General features: G+C 43.0%; 26 non-coding genes across 26 annotated transcripts; all 26 read left to right on the forward strand.

Moving 5' to 3' along the window:
- Window positions 1-153: 153 nt before the first annotated feature.
- TRNAL-CAG (transfer RNA leucine (anticodon CAG)) lies at window positions 154-236 on the forward strand. Its single transcript has one exon. It is a non-coding gene; the product is annotated as a tRNA-Leu (tRNA).
- A 189-nt stretch (window positions 237-425) lies between these two features.
- TRNAL-AAG (transfer RNA leucine (anticodon AAG)) lies at window positions 426-508 on the forward strand. Its single transcript has one exon. It is a non-coding gene; the product is annotated as a tRNA-Leu (tRNA).
- A 1,026-nt stretch (window positions 509-1,534) lies between these two features.
- Window positions 1,535-1,617, forward strand: TRNAL-UAG (transfer RNA leucine (anticodon UAG)). Its single transcript has one exon. It is a non-coding gene; the product is annotated as a tRNA-Leu (tRNA).
- A 632-nt stretch (window positions 1,618-2,249) lies between these two features.
- Window positions 2,250-2,332, forward strand: TRNAL-CAG (transfer RNA leucine (anticodon CAG)). Its single transcript has one exon. It is a non-coding gene; the product is annotated as a tRNA-Leu (tRNA).
- A 189-nt stretch (window positions 2,333-2,521) lies between these two features.
- TRNAL-AAG (transfer RNA leucine (anticodon AAG)) lies at window positions 2,522-2,604 on the forward strand. The gene has a single exon. It is a non-coding gene; the product is annotated as a tRNA-Leu (tRNA).
- A 1,026-nt stretch (window positions 2,605-3,630) lies between these two features.
- TRNAL-UAG (transfer RNA leucine (anticodon UAG)) lies at window positions 3,631-3,713 on the forward strand. Its single transcript has one exon. It is a non-coding gene; the product is annotated as a tRNA-Leu (tRNA).
- Window positions 3,714-4,345: 632 nt separating this feature from the next.
- Window positions 4,346-4,428, forward strand: TRNAL-CAG (transfer RNA leucine (anticodon CAG)). Its single transcript has one exon. It is a non-coding gene; the product is annotated as a tRNA-Leu (tRNA).
- Window positions 4,429-4,617: 189 nt separating this feature from the next.
- Window positions 4,618-4,700, forward strand: TRNAL-AAG (transfer RNA leucine (anticodon AAG)). Its single transcript has one exon. It is a non-coding gene; the product is annotated as a tRNA-Leu (tRNA).
- Window positions 4,701-5,726: 1,026 nt separating this feature from the next.
- Window positions 5,727-5,809, forward strand: TRNAL-UAG (transfer RNA leucine (anticodon UAG)). Its single transcript has one exon. It is a non-coding gene; the product is annotated as a tRNA-Leu (tRNA).
- A 632-nt stretch (window positions 5,810-6,441) lies between these two features.
- On the forward strand, window positions 6,442-6,524 carry TRNAL-CAG (transfer RNA leucine (anticodon CAG)). Its single transcript has one exon. It is a non-coding gene; the product is annotated as a tRNA-Leu (tRNA).
- A 189-nt stretch (window positions 6,525-6,713) lies between these two features.
- Window positions 6,714-6,796, forward strand: TRNAL-AAG (transfer RNA leucine (anticodon AAG)). The gene has a single exon. It is a non-coding gene; the product is annotated as a tRNA-Leu (tRNA).
- A 1,026-nt stretch (window positions 6,797-7,822) lies between these two features.
- TRNAL-UAG (transfer RNA leucine (anticodon UAG)) lies at window positions 7,823-7,905 on the forward strand. The gene has a single exon. It is a non-coding gene; the product is annotated as a tRNA-Leu (tRNA).
- A 632-nt stretch (window positions 7,906-8,537) lies between these two features.
- TRNAL-CAG (transfer RNA leucine (anticodon CAG)) lies at window positions 8,538-8,620 on the forward strand. The gene has a single exon. It is a non-coding gene; the product is annotated as a tRNA-Leu (tRNA).
- A 189-nt stretch (window positions 8,621-8,809) lies between these two features.
- TRNAL-AAG (transfer RNA leucine (anticodon AAG)) lies at window positions 8,810-8,892 on the forward strand. Its single transcript has one exon. It is a non-coding gene; the product is annotated as a tRNA-Leu (tRNA).
- Window positions 8,893-10,633: 1,741 nt separating this feature from the next.
- On the forward strand, window positions 10,634-10,716 carry TRNAL-CAG (transfer RNA leucine (anticodon CAG)). Its single transcript has one exon. It is a non-coding gene; the product is annotated as a tRNA-Leu (tRNA).
- A 189-nt stretch (window positions 10,717-10,905) lies between these two features.
- On the forward strand, window positions 10,906-10,988 carry TRNAL-AAG (transfer RNA leucine (anticodon AAG)). The gene has a single exon. It is a non-coding gene; the product is annotated as a tRNA-Leu (tRNA).
- Window positions 10,989-12,014: 1,026 nt separating this feature from the next.
- Window positions 12,015-12,097, forward strand: TRNAL-UAG (transfer RNA leucine (anticodon UAG)). The gene has a single exon. It is a non-coding gene; the product is annotated as a tRNA-Leu (tRNA).
- A 904-nt stretch (window positions 12,098-13,001) lies between these two features.
- TRNAL-AAG (transfer RNA leucine (anticodon AAG)) lies at window positions 13,002-13,084 on the forward strand. The gene has a single exon. It is a non-coding gene; the product is annotated as a tRNA-Leu (tRNA).
- A 1,026-nt stretch (window positions 13,085-14,110) lies between these two features.
- On the forward strand, window positions 14,111-14,193 carry TRNAL-UAG (transfer RNA leucine (anticodon UAG)). Its single transcript has one exon. It is a non-coding gene; the product is annotated as a tRNA-Leu (tRNA).
- Window positions 14,194-14,825: 632 nt separating this feature from the next.
- On the forward strand, window positions 14,826-14,908 carry TRNAL-CAG (transfer RNA leucine (anticodon CAG)). The gene has a single exon. It is a non-coding gene; the product is annotated as a tRNA-Leu (tRNA).
- Window positions 14,909-15,097: 189 nt separating this feature from the next.
- TRNAL-AAG (transfer RNA leucine (anticodon AAG)) lies at window positions 15,098-15,180 on the forward strand. The gene has a single exon. It is a non-coding gene; the product is annotated as a tRNA-Leu (tRNA).
- Window positions 15,181-16,206: 1,026 nt separating this feature from the next.
- Window positions 16,207-16,289, forward strand: TRNAL-UAG (transfer RNA leucine (anticodon UAG)). The gene has a single exon. It is a non-coding gene; the product is annotated as a tRNA-Leu (tRNA).
- A 632-nt stretch (window positions 16,290-16,921) lies between these two features.
- Window positions 16,922-17,004, forward strand: TRNAL-CAG (transfer RNA leucine (anticodon CAG)). The gene has a single exon. It is a non-coding gene; the product is annotated as a tRNA-Leu (tRNA).
- Window positions 17,005-17,193: 189 nt separating this feature from the next.
- TRNAL-AAG (transfer RNA leucine (anticodon AAG)) lies at window positions 17,194-17,276 on the forward strand. The gene has a single exon. It is a non-coding gene; the product is annotated as a tRNA-Leu (tRNA).
- Window positions 17,277-18,977: 1,701 nt separating this feature from the next.
- TRNAL-CAG (transfer RNA leucine (anticodon CAG)) lies at window positions 18,978-19,060 on the forward strand. The gene has a single exon. It is a non-coding gene; the product is annotated as a tRNA-Leu (tRNA).
- A 189-nt stretch (window positions 19,061-19,249) lies between these two features.
- TRNAL-AAG (transfer RNA leucine (anticodon AAG)) lies at window positions 19,250-19,332 on the forward strand. The gene has a single exon. It is a non-coding gene; the product is annotated as a tRNA-Leu (tRNA).
- The last annotated feature ends 69 nt before the right edge of the window (window positions 19,333-19,401 follow it).

A 19,401-nucleotide genomic window follows, 5' to 3' on the forward strand; every position in this document is an offset into this window, starting at 1 on the left:
AAGGTCTAAAGAGTTCTTCATAGGTACTGCTCTGTATGGATTGTTCAAAGATCTGTTGGAAATGCTTATAATGGGATAAATAAATTGAGGGCATGCATTTTCGGTACCAAACTTGCATGGCTGTCTGGCTTGTGGAAGGTGCTGAAAATGCAAGTCAGGATGGCCGAGTGGTCTAAGGCGCTGCGTTCAGGTTGCAGTCTCTTCTGGAGGCGTGGGTTCAAATCCCACTTCTGACAAACCTGTGTTTAATCTTCTTTTTTCTTGAGGGAGAAAATCAGATCATTTCCCTCACATGGGCTTATATGGTTGTCTTTTTGGAAAAGTGCAGTGAGTTTTTTTCTTGCTATAGCCACTCATGGCCTAAGATGTGTGTTGTTTTTGTTCACACTATCTTTCTCACTATGTAGATGAACAAGCAACTTGTGGTCAGGATGGCCGAGTGGTCTAAGGCACTGCATTAAGGCCGCAGTCTCTCCTGGAGGCGTGGGTTCGAATCCCACTTCTGACAAAACTTTAAGTCCATTTTGTCTCTGCGTTCCTTCAGAATCTCAGCTAAAAATTGGCAGTGCATAATATATCTGAATAAGTACCAAACTTCAGTTTCAACTGCAAATGAATTTGCCCAATTCTGTCTTCAAGCTCGTATAATATTCTTCTAGCACTAGTGGTGTTTTATGTGTTTTTTGGGGGGTGCCTAAAAAATCCCTTTTATTGAAGAAATGGCTTACATTCAGTCTTGTGATATTTTTGGTTTCCAATAAGTAGATTTTTAATTTTATGTAACCTCATTTTCTAATGATCCATTCAAGAGATGTTTCCACTATGAAATGAAGAGCAAGGGGAAAGAGCACAAATGATAGAGCCAGTGAGTGAGATGGGGTGTTGAGGAAGGAGAGAATGAAACAAAGACAGAGTGAGTGAACGGCAGGTAGGCATAGAAGAGGAGACTAGAAGGGAAGGTGACTTGCTTTTCCCTGCTCTTGACCTCCCACCCATCTCAAACCAATCACAAACATACCTTCTATTCAACGTTGGTATGCAGAACTTCACTCCTCAGCCAGTGAGGGTGAGTCCCAAGCCAGGGGCTAGAGAGCAAAAGAATGGATGTGCTCAGACGTTCCTTGCTAGGGACAGTTGATCTGAAACAAGGCCTGCTCTCTTGTTTCCAGCAAGGAACTAGAAATTCTGCATGAATCTGCAAGGCACATTGACAGCATAAATTTGCATAAACTGCCCCACCTTCTGCCTTCCTACTTCCTGAGCAGTAGTTGTTTGTGTATAAAGAGAGAGGTCGCAGGCAAGGTAATTTTGTGAGTAGGATACAGAACCCTAAATAGCTGGTGAGAGGTATAAGTTATTCTAAAAGCATAAAAACAGTACACCTGTGAAATGAAATGCTTTCATATGTGATCTTCTGTGTTTATTGTCCTGTGCAAAAAGTTGCACCTTGTGTTTGAAGGTTGAAATTATTTCAAGCTTGCATGGACGCAGAAATTTCTGAGTGACTTTTATACATTTCTTAGGACTCTCCACTGTCAGGATGGCCGAGTGGTCTAAGGCGCTGTGTTTAGGCCGCAGTCTCCTCTGGAGGCGTGGGTTTGAATCCCACTTCTGACATGACTTTTGGAGATATAATCTTCTTCATCAGGATAACATCTGATGGAAGTTGCATCTGTTCGTCTTCACCTGGGACGTTATTCCGTCCTCGTCTAGTCAAGAGAGCTTGGGTTTCTCATATATTTCTGTTGTACAAAATCTTGCTGATAAAGTGCAATCCTTACCAAATGAGCTTAGGACCCATGTAAGAGCTCATCTAGAAGAGTCATGCTCTTGTATTCCCTGGCCAGACAGGCCATGCAAATTTGGAAGAATGCCAAGCACCTGGTAGACAGCTGTACTCCAGCACACTTACAGCAATGTCCTCAGGGCTGTGATCAGGGGCTGCTTAGATTTGCGTATTCCACCCTATGTTGTGACATTGAGCTCCCTTGTTGAATTTGCTTTAGTCAGCCAAGATGTGGCTGTTGACTCAATTTCAAAGCAGCTTTGGGCCGTTCAAGTGGCTGGTGAATAGCACTTTCTCTTTGTACGCTTTAAAGGTCTAAAGAGTTCTTCATAGGTACTGCTCTGTATGGATTGTTCAAAGATCTGTTGGAAATGCTTATAATGGGATAAATAAATTGAGGGCATGCCTTTTCGGTACCAAACTTGCATGGCTGTCTGGCTTGTGGAATGTGCTGCAAATGCAAGTCAGGATGGCCGAGTGGTCTAAGGCGCTGCGTTCAGGTCGCAGTCTCTTCTGGAGGCGTGGGTTCAAATACCACTTCTGACAAACCTGTGTTTAATCTTCTTTTTTCTTGAGGGAGAAAATCAGATCATTTCCCTCACATGGGCTTATATGGTTGTCTTTTTGGAAAAGTGCAGTGAGTTTTTTTCTTGCTATAGCCACTTATGGCCTAAGATGTGTGTTTTTTTTGTTCACACTATCTTTCTCACTATGTAGATGGACAAGCAACATGTGGTCAGGATGGCCGAGTGGTCTAAGGCGCTGCGTTAAGGCCGCAGTCTCTCCTGGAGGCGTGGGTTCGAATCCCACTTCTGACAAAACTTTAAGTCCATTTTGTCACTGCGTTCCTTCAGAATCTCAGCTAAAAATTGGCAGTGCATATAATATCTGAATAAGTACCAAACTTCAGTTTCAACTGCAAATGAATTTGCCCAATTCTGTCTTCAAGCTCGTATAATATTCTTCTAGCACTAGTGGTGTTTTATGTGTTTTTTGGGGGGTGCCTAAAAAATCCCTTTTATTGAAGAAATGGCTTACATTCAGTCTTGTGATATTTTTGGTTTCCAATAAGTAGATTTTTAATTTTATGTAACCTCATTTTCTAATGATCCATTCAAGAGATGTTTCCACTATGAAATGAAGAGCAAGGGGAAAGAGCACAAATGATAGAGCCAGTGAGTGAGATGGGGTGTTGAGGAAGGAGAGAATGAAACAAAGACAGAGTGAGTGAACGGCAGGTAGGCATAGAAGAGGAGACTAGAAGTGAAGGTGACTTGCTTTTCCCTGCTCTTGACCTCCCACCCATCTCAAACCAATCACAAACATACCTTCTATGCAACGTTGGTATGCAGAACTTCACTCCTCAGCCAGTGAGGGTGAGTCCCAAGCCAGGGGCTAGAGAGCAAAAGAATGGATGTGCTCAGACGTTCCTTGCTAGGGACAGTTGATCTGAAACAAGGCCTGCTCTCTTGTTTCCAGCAAGGAACTAGAAATTCTGCATGAATCTGCAAGGCACATTGACAGCATAAATGTGCATAAACTGCCCCACCTTCTGCCTTCCTACTTCCTGAGCAGTAGTTGTTTGTGTATAAAGAGAGAGGTCGCAGGCAAGGTAATTTTGTGAGTAGGATACAGAACCCTAAATAGCTGGTGAGAGGTATAAGTTATTCTAAAAGCATAAAAACAGTACACCTGTGAAATGAAATGCTTTCATATGTGATCTTCTGTGTTTATTGTCCTGTGCAAAAAGTTGCACCTTGTGTTTGAAGCTTGAAATTATTTCAAGCTTGCATGGACACAGAAATTTCTGAGTGACTTTTATACATTTCTTAGGACTCTCCACTGTCAGGATGGCCGAGTGGTCTAAGGCACTGTGTTTAGGCCGCAGTCTCCTCTGGAGGCGTGGGTTCGAATCCCACTTCTGACATGACTTTTGGAGATATAATCTTCTTCATCAGGATAACATCTGATGGAAGTTGCATCTGTTCGTCTTCACCTGGGACGTTATTCCGTCCTCGTCTAGTCAAGAGAGCTTGGGTTTCTCATATATTTCTGTTGTACAAAGTCTTGCTGATAAAGTGCAATCCTTACCAAATGAGCTTAGGACCCATGTAAGAGCTCATCTAGAAGAGTCATGCTCTTGTATTCCCTGGCCAGACAGGCCATGCAAATTTGGAAGAATGCCAAGCACCTGGTAGACAGCTGTACTCCAGCACACTTACAGCAATGTCCTCAGGGCTGTGATCAGGGGCTGCTTAGATTTGCGTATTCCACCCTATGTTGTGACATTGAGCTCCCTTGTTGAATTTGCTTTAGTCAGCCAAGATGTGGCTGTTGACTCAATTTCAAAGCAGCTTTGGGCCGTTCAAGTGGCTGGTGAATAGCACTTTCTCTTTGTACGCTTTAAAGGTCTAAAGAGTTCTTCATAGGTACTGCTCTGTATGGATTGTTCAAAGATCTGTTGGAAATGCTTATAATGGGATAAATAAATTGAGGGCATGCCTTTTCGGTACCAAACTTGCATGGCTGTCTGGCTTGTGGAAGGTGCTGCAAATGCAAGTCAGGATGGCCGAGTGGTCTAAGGCGCTGTGTTCAGGTCGCAGTCTCTTCTGGAGGCGTGGGTTCAAATCCCACTTCTGACAAACCTGTGTTTAATCTTCTTTTTTCTTGAGGGAGAAAATCAGATCATTTCCCTCACATGGGCTTATATGGTTGTCTTTTTGGAAAAGTGCAGTGAGTTTTTTTCTTGCTATAGCCACTTATGGCCTAAGATGTGTGTTTTTTTTGTTCACACTATCTTTCTCACTATGTAGATGGACAAGCAACATGTGGTCAGGATGGCCGAGTGGTCTAAGGCGCTGCGTTAAGGCCGCAGTCTCTCCTGGAGGCGTGGGTTCGAATCCCACTTCTGACAAAACTTTAAGTCCATTTTGTCACTGCGTTCCTTCAGAATCTCAGCTAAAAATTGGCAGTGCATATAATATCTGAATAAGTACCAAACTTCAGTTTCAACTGCAAATGAATTTGCCCAATTCTGTCTTCAAGCTCGTATAATATTCTTCTAGCACTAGTGGTGTTTTATGTGTTTTTTGGGGGGTGCCTAAAAAATCCCTTTTATTGAAGAAATGGCTTACATTCAGTCTTGTGATATTTTTGGTTTCCAATAAGTAGATTTTTAATTTTATGTAACCTCATTTTCTAATGATCCATTCAAGAGATGTTTCCACTATGAAATGAAGAGCAAGGGGAAAGAGCACAAATGATAGAGCCAGTGAGTGAGATGGGGTGTTGAGGAAGGAGAGAATGAAACAAAGACAGAGTGAGTGAACGGCAGGTAGGCATAGAAGAGGAGACTAGAAGTGAAGGTGACTTGCTTTTCCCTGCTCTTGACCTCCCACCCATCTCAAACCAATCACAAACATACCTTCTATGCAACGTTGGTATGCAGAACTTCACTCCTCAGCCAGTGAGGGTGAGTCCCAAGCCAGGGGCTAGAGAGCAAAAGAATGGATGTGCTCAGACGTTCCTTGCTAGGGACAGTTGATCTGAAACAAGGCCTGCTCTCTTGTTTCCAGCAAGGAACTAGAAATTCTGCATGAATCTGCAAGGCACATTGACAGCATAAATGTGCATAAACTGCCCCACCTTCTGCCTTCCTACTTCCTGAGCAGTAGTTGTTTGTGTATAAAGAGAGAGGTCGCAGGCAAGGTAATTTTGTGAGTAGGATACAGAACCCTAAATAGCTGGTGAGAGGTATAAGTTATTCTAAAAGCATAAAAACAGTACACCTGTGAAATGAAATGCTTTCATATGTGATCTTCTGTGTTTATTGTCCTGTGCAAAAAGTTGCACCTTGTGTTTGAAGTTTGAAATTATTTCAAGCTTGCATGGACACAGAAATTTCTGAGTGACTTTTATACATTTCTTAGGACTCTCCACTGTCAGGATGGCCTAGTGGTCTAAGGCACTGTGTTTAGGCCGCAGTCTCCTCTGGAGGCGTGGGTTCGAATCCCACTTCTGACATGACTTTTGGAGATATAATCTTCTTCATCAGGATAACATCTGATGGAAGTTGCATCTGTTCGTCTTCACCTGGGACGTTATTCCGTCCTCGTCTAGTCAAGAGAGCTTGGGTTTCTCATATATTTCTGTTATACAAAGTCTTGCTGATAAAGTGCAATCCTTACCAAATGAGCTTAGGACCCATGTAAGAGCTCATCTAGAAGAGTCATGCTCTTGTATTCCCTGGCCAGACAGGCCATGCAAATTTGGAAGAATGCCAAGCACCTGGTAGACAGCTGTACTCCAGCACACTTACAGCAATGTCCTCAGGGCTGTGATCAGGGGCTGCTTAGATTTGCGTATTCCACCCTATGTTGTGACATTGAGCTCCCTTGTTGAATTTGCTTTAGTCAGCCAAGATGTGGCTGTTGACTCAATTTCAAAGCAGCTTTGGGCCGTTCAAGTGGCTGGTGAATAGCACTTTCTCTTTGTACGCTTTAAAGGTCTAAAGAGTTCTTCATAGGTACTGCTCTGTATGGATTGTTCAAAGATCTGTTGGAAATGCTTATAATGGGATAAATAAATTGAGGGCATGCCTTTTCGGTACCAAACTTGCATGGCTGTCTGGCTTGTGGAAGGTGCTGCAAATGCAAGTCAGGATGGCCGAGTGGTCTAAGGCGCTGTGTTCAGGTCGCAGTCTCTTCTGGAGGCGTGGGTTCAAATCCCACTTCTGACAAACCTGTGTTTAATCTTCTTTTTTCTTGAGGGAGAAAATCAGATCATTTCCCTCACATGGGCTTATATGGTTGTCTTTTTGGAAAAGTGCAGTGAGTTTTTTTCTTGCTATAGCCACTTATGGCCTAAGATGTGTGTTTTTTTTGTTCACACTATCTTTCTCACTATGTAGATGGACAAGCAACATGTGGTCAGGATGGCCGAGTGGTCTAAGGCGCTGCGTTAAGGCCGCAGTCTCTCCTGGAGGCGTGGGTTAGAATCCCACTTCTGACAAAACTTTAAGTCCATTTTGTCACTGCGTTCCTTCAGAATCTCAGCTAAAAATTGGCAGTGCATATAATATCTGAATAAGTACCAAACTTCAGTTTCAACTGCAAATGAATTTGCCCAATTCTGTCTTCAAGCTCGTATAATATTCTTCTAGCACTAGTGGTGTTTTATGTGTTTTTTGGGGGGTGCCTAAAAAATCCCTTTTATTGAAGAAATGGCTTACATTCAGTCTTGTGATATTTTTGGTTTCCAATAAGTAGATTTTTAATTTTATGTAACCTCATTTTCTAATGATCCATTCAAGAGATGTTTCCACTATGAAATGAAGAGCAAGGGGAAAGAGCACAAATGATAGAGCCAGTGAGTGAGATGGGGTGTTGAGGAAGGAGAGAATGAAACAAAGACAGAGTGAGTGAACGGCAGGTAGGCATAGAAGAGGAGACTAGAAGTGAAGGTGACTTGCTTTTCCCTGCTCTTGACCTCCCACCCATCTCAAACCAATCACAAACATACCTTCTATGCAACGTTGGTATGCAGAACTTCACTCCTCAGCCAGTGAGGGTGAGTCCCAAGCCAGGGGCTAGAGAGCAAAAGAATGGATGTGCTCAGACGTTCCTTGCTAGGGAGAGTTGATCTGAAACAAGGCCTGCTCTCTTGTTTCAAGCAAGGATCTAGAAATTCTGCATGAATCTGCAAGGCACATTGACAGCATAAATTTGCATAAACTGCCCCACCTTCTGCCTTCCTACTTCCTGAGCAATAGTTGTTTGTGTATAAAGAGAGAGGTCGCAGGCAAGATAATTTTGTGAGTAGGATACAGAACCCTAAATAGCTGGTGAGAGGTATAAGTTATTCTAAAAGCATAAAAACAGTACACCTGTGAAATGAAATGCTTTCATATGTGATCTTCTGTGTTTATTGTCCTGTGCAAAAAGTTGCACCTTGTGTTTGAAGGTTGAAATTATTTCAAGCTTGCATGGACGCAGAAATTTCTGAGTGACTTTTATACATTTCTTAGGACTCTTCACTGTCAGGATGGCCGAGTGGTCTAAGGTGCTGTGTTTAGGCTGCAGTCTCCTCTGGAGGCGTGGGTTCGAATCCCACTTCTGAAATGACTTTTGGAGATATAATCTTCTTCATCAGGATAACATCTGATGGAAGTTGCATCTCTTCGTCTTCACCTGGGACGTTATTCCGTCCTCGTCTAGTCAAGAGAGCTTGGGTTTCTCATATATTTCTGTTTTACAAAGTCTTGCTGATAAAGTGCAATCCTTACCAAATGAGCTTAGGACCCATGTAAGAGCTCATCTAGAAGAGTCATGCTCTTGTATTCCCTGGCCAGACAGGCCATGCAAATTTGGAAGAATGCCAAGCACCTGGTAGACAGCTGTACTCCAGCACACTTACAGCAATGTCCTCAGGGCTGTGATCAGGGGCTGCTTAGATTTGTGTATTCCACCCTATGTTGTGACATTGAGCTCCCTTGTTGAATTTGCTTTAGTCAGCCAAGATGTGGCTGTTGACTCAATTTCAAAGCAGCTTTGGGCCGTTCAAGTGGCTGGTGAATAGCACTTTCTCTTTGTACTCATTAAAGGTCTAAAGAGTTCTTCATAGGTACTGCTCTGTATGGATTGTTCAAAGATCTGTTGGAAATGCTTATAATGGGATAAATAAATTGAGGGCATGCCTTTTCGGTACCAAACTTGCATGGCTGTCTGGCTTGTGGAAGGTGCTGAAAATGCAAGTCAGGATGGCCGAGTGGTCTAAGGCGCTGCGTTCAGGTCGCAGTCTCTTCTGGAGGTGTGGGTTCAAATCCCACTTCTGACAAACCTGTGTTTAATCTTCTTTTTTCTTGAGGGAGAAAATCAGATCATTTCCCTCACATGGGCTTATATGGTTGTCTTTTTGGAAAAGTGCAGTGAGTTTTTTTCTTGCTATAGCCACTCATGGCCTAAGATGTGTGTTGTTTTTGTTCACACTATCTTTCTCACTATGTAGATGAACAAGCAACTTGTGGTCAGGATGGCCGAGTGGTCTAAGGCACTGCATTAAGGCTGCAGTCTCTCCTGGAGGCGTGGGTTCGAATCCCACTTCTGACAAAACTTTAAGTCCATTTTGTCTCTGCGTTCCTTCAGAATCTCAGCTAAAAATTGGCAGTGCATATAATATCTGAATAAGTACCAAACTTCAGTTTCAACTGCAAATGAATTTGCCCAATTCTGTCTTCAAGCTCGTATAATATTCTTCTAGCACTAGTGGTGTTTTATGTGTTTTTTGGGGGGTGCCTAAAAAATCCCTTTTATTGAAGAAATGGCTTACATTCAGTCTTGTGATATTTTTGGTTTCCAATAAGTAGATTTTTAATTTTATGTAACCTCATTTTCTAATGATCCATTCAAGAGATGTTTCCACTATGAAAAGAAGAGCAAGGGGAAAGAGCACAAATGATAGAGCCAGTGAGTGAGATGGGGTGTTGAGGAAGGAGAGAATGAAACAAAGACAGAGTGAGTGAACGGCAGGTAGGCATAGAAGAGGAGACTAGAAGTGAAGGTGACTTGCTTTTCCCTGCTCTTGACCTCCCACCCATCTCAAACCAATCACAAACATACCTTCTATGCAACGTTGGTATGCAGAACTTCACTCCTCAGCCAGTGAGGGTGAGTCCCAAGCCAGGGGCTAGAGAGCAAAAGAATGGATGTGCTCAGACGTTCCTTGCTAGGGACAGTTGATCTGAAACAAGGCCTGCTCTCTTGTTTCCAGCAAGGAACTAGAAATTCTGCATGAATCTGCAAGGCACATTGACAGCATAAATGTGCATAAACTGCCCCACCTTCTGCCTTCCTACTTCCTGAGCAGTAGTTGTTTGTGTATAAAGAGAGAGGTCGCAGGCAAGGTAATTTTGTGAGTAGGATACAGAACCCTAAATAGCTGGTGAGAGGTATAAGTTATTCTAAAAGCATAAAAACAGTACACCTGTGAAATGAAATGCTTTCATATGTGATCTTCTGTGTTTATTGTCCTGTGCAAAAAGTTGCACCTTGTGTTTGAAGGTTGAAATTATTTCAAGCTTGCATGGACGCAGAAATTTCTGAGTGACTTTTATACATTTCTTAGGACTCTTCACTGTCAGGATGGCCGAGTGGTCTAAGGCGCTGTGTTTAGGCTGCAGTCTCCTCTGAAGGCGTGGGTTCGAATCCCACTTCAGAAATGACTTTTGGAGATATAATCTTCTTCATCAGGATAACATCTGATGGAAGTTGCATCTCTTCGTCTTCACCTGGGACGTTATTCCGTCCTCGTCTAGTCAAGAGAGCTTGGGTTTCTGATATATTTCTGTTTTACAAAGTCTTGCTGATGAAGTGCAATCCTTACCAAATGAGCTTAGGACCCATGTAAGAGCTCATCTAGAAGAGTCATGCTCTTGTATTCCCTGGCCAGACAGGCCATGCAAATTTGGAAGAATGCCAAGCACCTGGTAGACAGCTGTACTCCAGCACACTTACAGCAATGTCCTCAGGGCTGTGATCAGGGGCTGCTTAGATTTGTGTATTCCACCCTATGTTGTGACATTGAGCTCCCTTGTTGAATTTGCTTTAGTCAGCCAAGATGTGGCTGTTGACTCAATTTCAAAGCAGCTTTGGGCCGTTCAAGTGGCTGGTGAATAGCACTTTCTCTTTGTACTCATTAAAGGTCTAAAGAGTTCTTCATAGGTACTGCTCTGTATGGATTGTTCAAAGATCTGTTGGAAATGCTTATAATGGGATAAATAAATTGAGGGCATGCATTTTCGGTACCAAACTTGCATGGCTGTCTGGCTTGTGGAAGGTGCTGAAAATGCAAGTCAGGATGGCCGAGTGGTCTAAGGCGCTGCGTTCAGGTTGCAGTCTCTTCTGGAGGCGTGGGTTCAAATCCCACTTCTGACAAACCTGTGTTTAATCTTCTTTTTTCTTGAGGGAGAAAATCAGATCATTTCCCTCACATGGGCTTATATGGTTGTCTTTTTGGAAAAGTGCAGTGAGTTTTTTTCTTGCTATAGCCACTCATGGCCTAAGATGTGTGTTGTTTTTGTTCACACTATCTTTCTCACTATGTAGATGAACAAGCAACTTGTGGTCAGGATGGCCGAGTGGTCTAAGGCACTGCATTAAGGCCGCAGTCTCTCCTGGAGGCGTGGGTTCGAATCCCACTTCTGACAAAACTTTAAGTCCATTTTGTCTCTGCGTTCCTTCAGAATCTCAGCTAAAAATTGGCAGTGCATAATATATCTGAATAAGTACCAAACTTCAGTTTCAACTGCAAATGAATTTGCCCAATTCTGTCTTCAAGCTCGTATAATATTCTTCTAGCACTAGTGGTGTTTTATGTGTTTTTTGGGGGGTGCCTAAAAAATCCCTTTTATTGAAGAAATGGCTTACTTTCAGTCTTGTGATATTTTTGGTTTCCAATAAGTAGATTTTTAATTTTATGTAACCTCATTTTCTAATGATCCATTCAAGAGATGTTTCCACTATGAAATGAAGAGCAAGGGGAAAGAGCACAAATGATAGAGCCAGTGAGTGAGATGCGGTGTTGAGGAAGGAGAGAATGAAACAAAGACAGAGTGAGTGAACGGCAGGTAGGCATAGAAGAGGAGACTAGAAGGGAAGGTGACTTGCTTTTCCCTGCTCTTGACCTCCCACCCATCTCAAACCAATCACAAACATACCTTCTATTCAACGTTGGTATGCAGAACTTCACTCCTCAGCCAGTGAGGGTGAGTCCCAAGCCAGGGGCTAGAGAGCAAAAGAATGGATGTGCTCAGACGTTCCTTGCTAGGGACAGTTGATCTGAAACAAGGCCTGCTCTCTTGTTTCCAGCAAGGAACTAGAAATTCTGCATGAATCTGCAAGGCACATTGACAGCATAAATTTGCATAAACTGCCCCACCTTCTGCCTTCCTACTTCCTGAGCAGTAGTTGTTTGTGTATAAAGAGAGAGGTCGCAGGCAAGGTAATTTTGTGAGTAGGATACAGAACCCTAAATAGCTGGTGAGAGGTATAAGTTATTCTAAAAGCATAAAAACAGTACACATGTGAAATGAAATGCTTTCATATGTGATCTTCTGTGTTTATTGTCCTGTGCAAAAAGTTGCACCTTGTGTTTGAAGGTTGAAATTATTTCAAGCTTGCATGGACGCAGAAATTTCTGAGTGACTTTTATACATTTCTTAGGACTCTCCACTGTCAGGATGGCCGAGTGGTCTAAGGCGCTGTGTTTAGGCCGCAGTCTCCTCTGGAGGCGTGGGTTCGAATCCCACTTCTGACATGACTTTTGGAGATATAATCTTCTTCATCAGGATAACATCTGATGGAAGTTGCATCTGTTCGTCTTCACCTGGGACGTTATTCCGTCCTCGTCTAGTCAAGAGAGCTTGGGTTTCTCATATATTTCTGTTGTACAAAATCTTGCTGATAAAGTGCAATCCTTACCAAATGAGCTTAGGACCCATGTAAGAGCTCATCTAGAAGAGTCATGCTCTTGTATTCCCTGGCCAGACAGGCCATGCAAATTTGGAAGAATGCCAAGCACCTGGTAGACAGCTGTACTCCAGCACACTTACAGCAATGTCCTCAGGGCTGTGATCAGGGGCTGCTTAGATTTGCGTATTCCACCCTATGTTGTGACATTGAGCTCCCTTGTTGAATTTGCTTTAGTCAGCCAAGATGTGGCTGTTGACTCAATTTCAAAGCAGCTTTGGGCCGTTCAAGTGGCTGGTGAATAGCACTTTCTCTTTGTACGCTTTAAAGGTCTAAAGAGTTCTTCATAGGTACTGCTCTGTATGGATTGTTCAAAGATCTGTTGGAAATGCTTATAATGGGATAAATAAATTGAGGGCATGCCTTTTCGGTACCAAACTTGCATGGCTGTCTGGCTTGTGGAATGTGCTGCAAATGCAAGTCAGGATGGCCGAGTGGTCTAAGGCGCTGCGTTCAGGTCGCAGTCTCTTCTGGAGGCGTGGGTTCCAATACCACTTCTGACAAACCTGTGTTTAATCTTCTTTTTTCTTGAGGGAGAAAATCAGATCATTTCCCTCACATGGGCTTATATGGTTGTCTTTTTGGAAAAGTGCAGTGAGTTTTTTTCTTGCTATAGCCACTTATGGCCTAAGATGTGTGTTTTTTTTGTTCACACTATCTTTCTCACTATGTAGATGGACAAGCAACATGTGGTCAGGATGGCCGAGTGGTCTAAGGCGCTGCGTTAAGGCCGCAGTCTCTCCTGGAGGCGTGGGTTCGAATCCCACTTCTGACAAAACTTTAAGTCCATTTTGTCACTGCGTTCCTTCAGAATCTCAGCTAAAAATTGGCAGTGCATATAATATCTGAATAAGTACCAAACTTCAGTTTCAACTGCAAATGAATTTGCCCAATTCTGTCTTCAAGCTCGTATAATATTCTTCTAGCACTAGTGGTGTTTTATGTGTTTTTTGGGGGGTGCCTAAAAAATCCCTTTTATTGAAGAAATGGCTTACATTCAGTCTTGTGATATTTTTGGTTTCCAATAAGTAGATTTTTAATTTTATGTAACCTCATTTTCTAATGATCCATTCAAGAGATGTTTCCACTATGAAATGAAGAGCAAGGGGAAAGAGCACAAATGATAGAGCCAGTGAGTGAGATGGGGTGTTGAGGAAGGAGAGAATGAAACAAAGACAGAGTGAGTGAACGGCAGGTAGGCATAGAAGAGGAGACTAGAAGTGAAGGTGACTTGCTTTTCCCTGCTCTTGACCTCCCACCCATCTCAAACCAATCACAAACATACCTTCTATGCAACGTTGGTATGCAGAACTTCACTCCTCAGCCAGTGAGGGTGAGTCCCAAGCCAGGGGCTAGAGAGCAAAAGAATGGATGTGCTCAGACGTTCCTTGCTAGGGACAGTTGATCTGAAACAAGGCGTGCTCTCTTGTTTCCAGCAAGGAACTAGAAATTCTGCATGAATCTGCAAGGCACATTGACAGCATAAATGTGCATAAACTGCCCCACCTTCTGCCTTCCTACTTCCTGAGCAGTAGTTGTTTGTGTATAAAGAGAGAGGTCGCAGGCAAGGTAATTTTGTGAGTAGGATACAGAACCCTAAATAGCTGGTGAGAGGTATAAGTTATTCTAAAAGCATAAAAACAGTACACCTGTGAAATGAAATGCTTTCATATGTGATCTTCTGTGTTTATTGTCCTGTGCAAAAAGTTGCACCTTGTGTTTGAAGGTTGAAATTATTTCAAGCTTGCATGGACACAGAAATTTCTGAGTGACTTTTATACATTTCTTAGGACTCTCCACTGTCAGGATGGCCGAGTGGTCTAAGGCACTGTGTTTAGGCCGCAGTCTCCTCTGGAGGCGTGGGTTCGAATCCCACTTCTGACATGACTTTTGGAGATATAATCTTCTTCATCAGGATAACATCTGATGGAAGTTGCATCTGTTCGTCTTCACCTGGGACGTTATTCCGTCCTCGTCTAGTCAAGAGAGATTGGGTTTCTCATATATTTCTGTTGTACAAAGTCTTGCTGATAAAGTGCAATCCTTACCAAATGAGCTTAGGACCCATGTAAGAGCTCATCTAGAAGAGTCATGCTCTTGTATTCCCTGGCCAGACAGGCCATGCAAATTTGGAAGAATGCCAAGCACCTGGTAGACAGCTGTACTCCAGCACACTTACAGCAATGTCCTCAGGGCTGTGATCAGGGGCTGCTTAGATTTGCGTATTCCACCCTATGTTGTGACATTGAGCTCCCTTGTTGAATTTGCTTTAGTCAGCCAAGATGTGGCTGTTGACTCAATTTCAAAGCAGCTTTGGGCCGTTCAAGTGGCTGGTGAATAGCACTTTCTCTTTGTACGCTTTAAAGGTCTAAAGAGTTCTTCATAGGTACTGCTCTGTATGGATTGTTCAAAGATCTGTTGGAAATGCTTATAATGGGATAAATAAATTGAGGGCATGCCTTTTCGGTACCAAACTTGCATGGCTGTCTGGCTTGTGGAAGGTGCTGCAAATGCAAGTCAGGATGGCCGAGTGGTCTAAGGCGCTGTGTTCAGGTCGCAGTCTCTTCTGGAGGCGTGGGTTCAAATCCCACTTCTGACAAACCTGTGTTTAATCTTCTTTTTTCTTGAGGGAGAAAATCAGATCATTTCCCTCACATGGGCTTATATGGTTGTCTTTTTGGAAAAGTGCAGTGAGTTTTTTTCTTGCTATAGCCACTTATGGCCTAAGATGTGTGTTTTTTTTGTTCACACTATCTTTCTCACTATGTAGATGGACAAGCAACATGTGGTCTGGATGGCCGAGTGGTCTAAGGCGCTGCGTTAAGGCCGCAGTCTCTCCTGGAGGCGTGGGTTCGAATCCCACTTCTGACAAAACTTTAAGTCCATTTTGTCACTGCGTTCCTTCAGAATCTCAGCTAAAAATTGGCAGTGCATATAATATCTGAATAAGTACCAAACTTCAGTTTCAACTGCAAATGAATTTGCCCAATTCTGTCTTCAAGCTCGTATAATATTCTTCTAGCACTAGTGGTGTTTTATGTGTTTTTTGGGGGGTGCCTAAAAAATCCCTTTTATTGAAGAAATGGCTTACATTCAGTCTTGTGATATTTTTGGTTTCCAATAAGTAGATTTTTAATTTTATGTAACCTCATTTTCTAATGATCCATTCAAGAGATGTTTCCACTATGAAATGAAGAGCAAGGGGAAAGAGCACAAATGATAGAGCCAGTGAGTGAGATGGGGTGTTGAGGAAGGAGAGAATGAAACAAAGACAGAGTGAGTGAACGGCAGGTAGGCATAGAAGAGGAGACTAGAAGTGAAGGTGACTTGCTTTTCCCTGCTCTTGACCTCCCACCCATCTCAAACCAATCACAAACATACCTTCTATGCAACGTTGGTATGCAGAACTTCACTCCTCAGCCAGTGAGGGTGAGTCCCAAGCCAGGGGCTAGAGAGCAAAAGAATGGATGTGCTCAGACGTTCCTTGCTAGGGACAGTTGATCTGAAACAAGGCCTGCTCTCTTGTTTCCAGCAAGGAACTAGAAATTCTGCATGAATCTGCAAGGCACATTGACAGCATAAATGTGCATAAACTGCCCCACCTTCTGCCTTCCTACTTCCTGAGCAGTAGTTGTTTGTGTATAAAGAGAGAGGTCGCAGGCAAGGTAATTTTGTGAGTAGGATACAGAACCCTAAATAGCTGGTGAGAGGTATAAGTTATTCTAAAAGCATAAAAACAGTACACCTGTGAAATGAAATGCTTTCATATGTGATCTTCTGTGTTTATTGTCCTGTGCAAAAAGTTGCACCTTGTGTTTGAAGGTTGAAATTATTTCAAGCTTGCATGGACACAGAAATTTCTGAGTGACTTTTATACATTTCTTAGGACTCTCCACTGTCAGGATGGCCGAGTGGTCTAAGGCACTGTGTTTAGGCCGCAGTCTCCTCTGGAGGCGTGGGTTCGAATCCCACTTCTGACATGACTTTTGGAGATATAATCTTCTTCATCAGGATAACATCTGATGGAAGTTGCATCTGTTCGTCTTCACCTGGGACGTTATTCCGTCCTCGTCTAGTCAAGAGAGCTTGGGTTTCTCATATATTTCTGTTATACAAAGTCTTGCTGATAAAGTGCAATCCTTACCAAATGAGCTTAGGACCCATGTAAGAGCTCATCTAGAAGAGTCATGCTCTTGTATTCCCTGGCCAGACAGGCCATGCAAATTTGGAAGAATGCCAAGCACCTGGTAGACAGCTGTACTCCAGCACACTTACAGCAATGTCCTCAGGGCTGTGATCAGGGGCTGCTTAGATTTGCGTATTCCACCCTATGTTGTGACATTGAGCTCCCTTGTTGAATTTGCTTTAGTCAGCCAAGATGTGGCTGTTGACTCAATTTCAAAGCAGCTTTGGGCCGTTCAAGTGGCTGGTGAATAGCACTTTCTCTTTGTACGCTTTAAAGGTCTAAAGAGTTCTTCATAGGTACTGCTCTGTATGGATTGTTCAAAGATCTGTTGGAAATGCTTATAATGGGATAAATAAATTGAGGGCATGCCTTTTCGGTACCAAACTTGCATGGCTGTCTGGCTTGTGGAAGGTGCTGCAAATGCAAGTCAGGATGGCCGAGTGGTCTAAGGCGCTGTGTTCAGGTCGCAGTCTCTTCTGGAGGCGTGGGTTCAAATCCCACTTCTGACAAACCTGTGTTTAATCTTCTTTTTTCTTGAGGGAGAAAATCAGATCATTTCCCTCACATGGGCTTATATGGTTGTCTTTTTGGAAAAGTGCAGTGAGTTTTTTTCTTGCTATAGCCACTTATGGCCTAAGATGTGTGTTTTTTTTGTTCACACTATCTTTCTCACTATGTAGATGGACAAGCAACATGTGGTCAGGATGGCCGAGTGGTCTAAGGCGCTGCGTTAAGGCCGCAGTCTCTCCTGGAGGCGTGGGTTCGAATCCCACTTCTGACAAAACTTTAAGTCCATTTTGTCACTGCGTTCCTTCAGAATCTCAGCTAAAAATTGGCAGTGCATATAATATCTGAATAAGTACCAAACTTCAGTTTCAACTGCAAATGAATTTGCCCAATTCTGTCTTCAAGCTCGTATAATATTCTTCTAGCACTAGTGGTGTTTTATGTGTTTTTTGGGGGGTGCCTAAAAAATCCCTTTTATTGAAGAAATGGCTTACTTTCAGTCTTGTGATATTTTTGGTTTCCAATAAGTAGATTTTTAATTTTATGTAACCTCATTTTCTAATGATCCATTCAAGAGATGTTTCCACTATGAAATGAAGAGCAAGGGGAAAGAGCACAAATGATAGAGCCAGTGAGTGAGATGGGGTGTTGAGGAAGGAGAGAATGAAACAAAGACAGAGTGAGTGAACGGCAGGTAGGCATAGAAGAAGAGACTAGAAGGGAAGGTGACTTGCTTTTCCCTGCTCTTGACCTCCCACCCATCTCAAACCAATCACAAACATACCTTCTATTCAACGTTGGTATGCAGAACTTCACTCCTCAGCCAGTGAGGGTGAGTCCCAAGCCAGGGGCTAGAGAGCAAAAGAATGGATGTGCTCAGACGTTCCTTGCTAGGGACAGTTGATCTGAAACAAGGCCTGCTCTCTTGTTTCCAGCAAGGAACTAGAAATTCTGCATGAATCTGCAAGGCACATTGACAGCATACATTTGCATAAACTGCCCCACCTTCTGCCTTCCTACTTCCTGAGCAGTAGTTGTTTGTGTATAAAGAGAGAGGTCGCAGGCAAGGTAATTTTGTGAGTAGGATACAGAACCCTAAATAGCTGGTGAGAGGTATAAGTTATTCTAAAAGCATAAAAACAGTACACCTGTGAAATGAAATGCTTTCATATGTGATCTTCTGTGTTTATTGTCCTGTGCAAAAAGTTGCACCTTGTGTTTGAAGGTTGCAATTATTTCAAGCTTGCATGGACGCAGAAATTTCTGATTGCCGAGTGGTCTAAGGCGCTGTGTTTAGGCCGCAGTCTCCTCTGGAGGCGTGGGTTTGAATCCCACTTCTGACATGACTTTTGGAGATATAATCTTCTTCATCAGGATAACATCTGATGGAAGTTGCATCTGTTCGTCTTCACCTGGGACGTTATTCCGTCTTTGTCTAGTCAAGAGAGCTTGGGTTTCTCATATATTTCTGTTGTACAAAATCTTGCTGATAAAGTGCAATCCTTACCAAATGAGCTTAGGACCCATGTAAGAGCTCATCTAGAAGAGTCATGCTCTTGTATTCCCTGGCCAGACAGGCCATGCAAATTTGGAAGAATGCCAAGCACCTGGTAGACAGCTGTACTCCAGCACACTTACAGCAATGTCCTCAGGGCTGTGATCAGGGGCTGCTTAGATTTGCGTATTCCACCCTATGTTGTGACATTGAGCTCCCTTGTTGAATTTGCTTTAGTCAGCCAAGATGTGGCTGTTGACTCAATTTCAAAGCAGCTTTGGGCCGTTCAAGTGGCTGGTGAATAGCACTTTCTCTTTGTACGCTTTAAAGGTCTAAAGAGTTCTTCATAGGTACTGCTCTGTATGGATTGTTCAAAGATCTGTTGGAAATGCTTATAATGGGATAAATAAATTGAGGGCATGCCTTTTCGGTACCAAACTTGCATGGCTGTCTGGCTTGTGGAATGTGCTGCAAATGCAAGTCAGGATGGCCGAGTGGTCTAAGGCGCTGCGTTCAGGTCGCAGTCTCTTCTGGAGGCGTGGGTTCAAATCCCACTTCTGACAAACCTGTGTTTAATCTTCTTTTTTCTTGAGGGAGAAAATCAGATCATTTCCCTCACATGGGCTTATATGGTTGTCTTTTTGGAAAAGTGCAGTGAGTTTTTTTCTTGCTATAGCCACTTATGGCCTAAGATGTGTGTTTTTTTTGTTCACACTATCTTTCTCACTATGTAGATGGACAAGCAACATGTGGTCAGGATGGCCGAGTGGTCTAAGGCGCTGCGTTAAGGCCGCAGTCTCTCCTGGAGGCGTGGGTTCGAATCCCACTTCTGACAAAACTTTAAGTCCATTTTGTCACTGCGTTCCTTCAGAATCTCAGCTAAAAATTGGCAGTGCATATAATA

The sequence above is a fragment of the Lissotriton helveticus genome, chromosome 8 (assembly GCF_964261635.1).
Source record: "Lissotriton helveticus chromosome 8, aLisHel1.1, whole genome shotgun sequence".
NCBI classification, from domain to species: domain Eukaryota; kingdom Metazoa; phylum Chordata; class Amphibia; order Caudata; family Salamandridae; genus Lissotriton; species Lissotriton helveticus.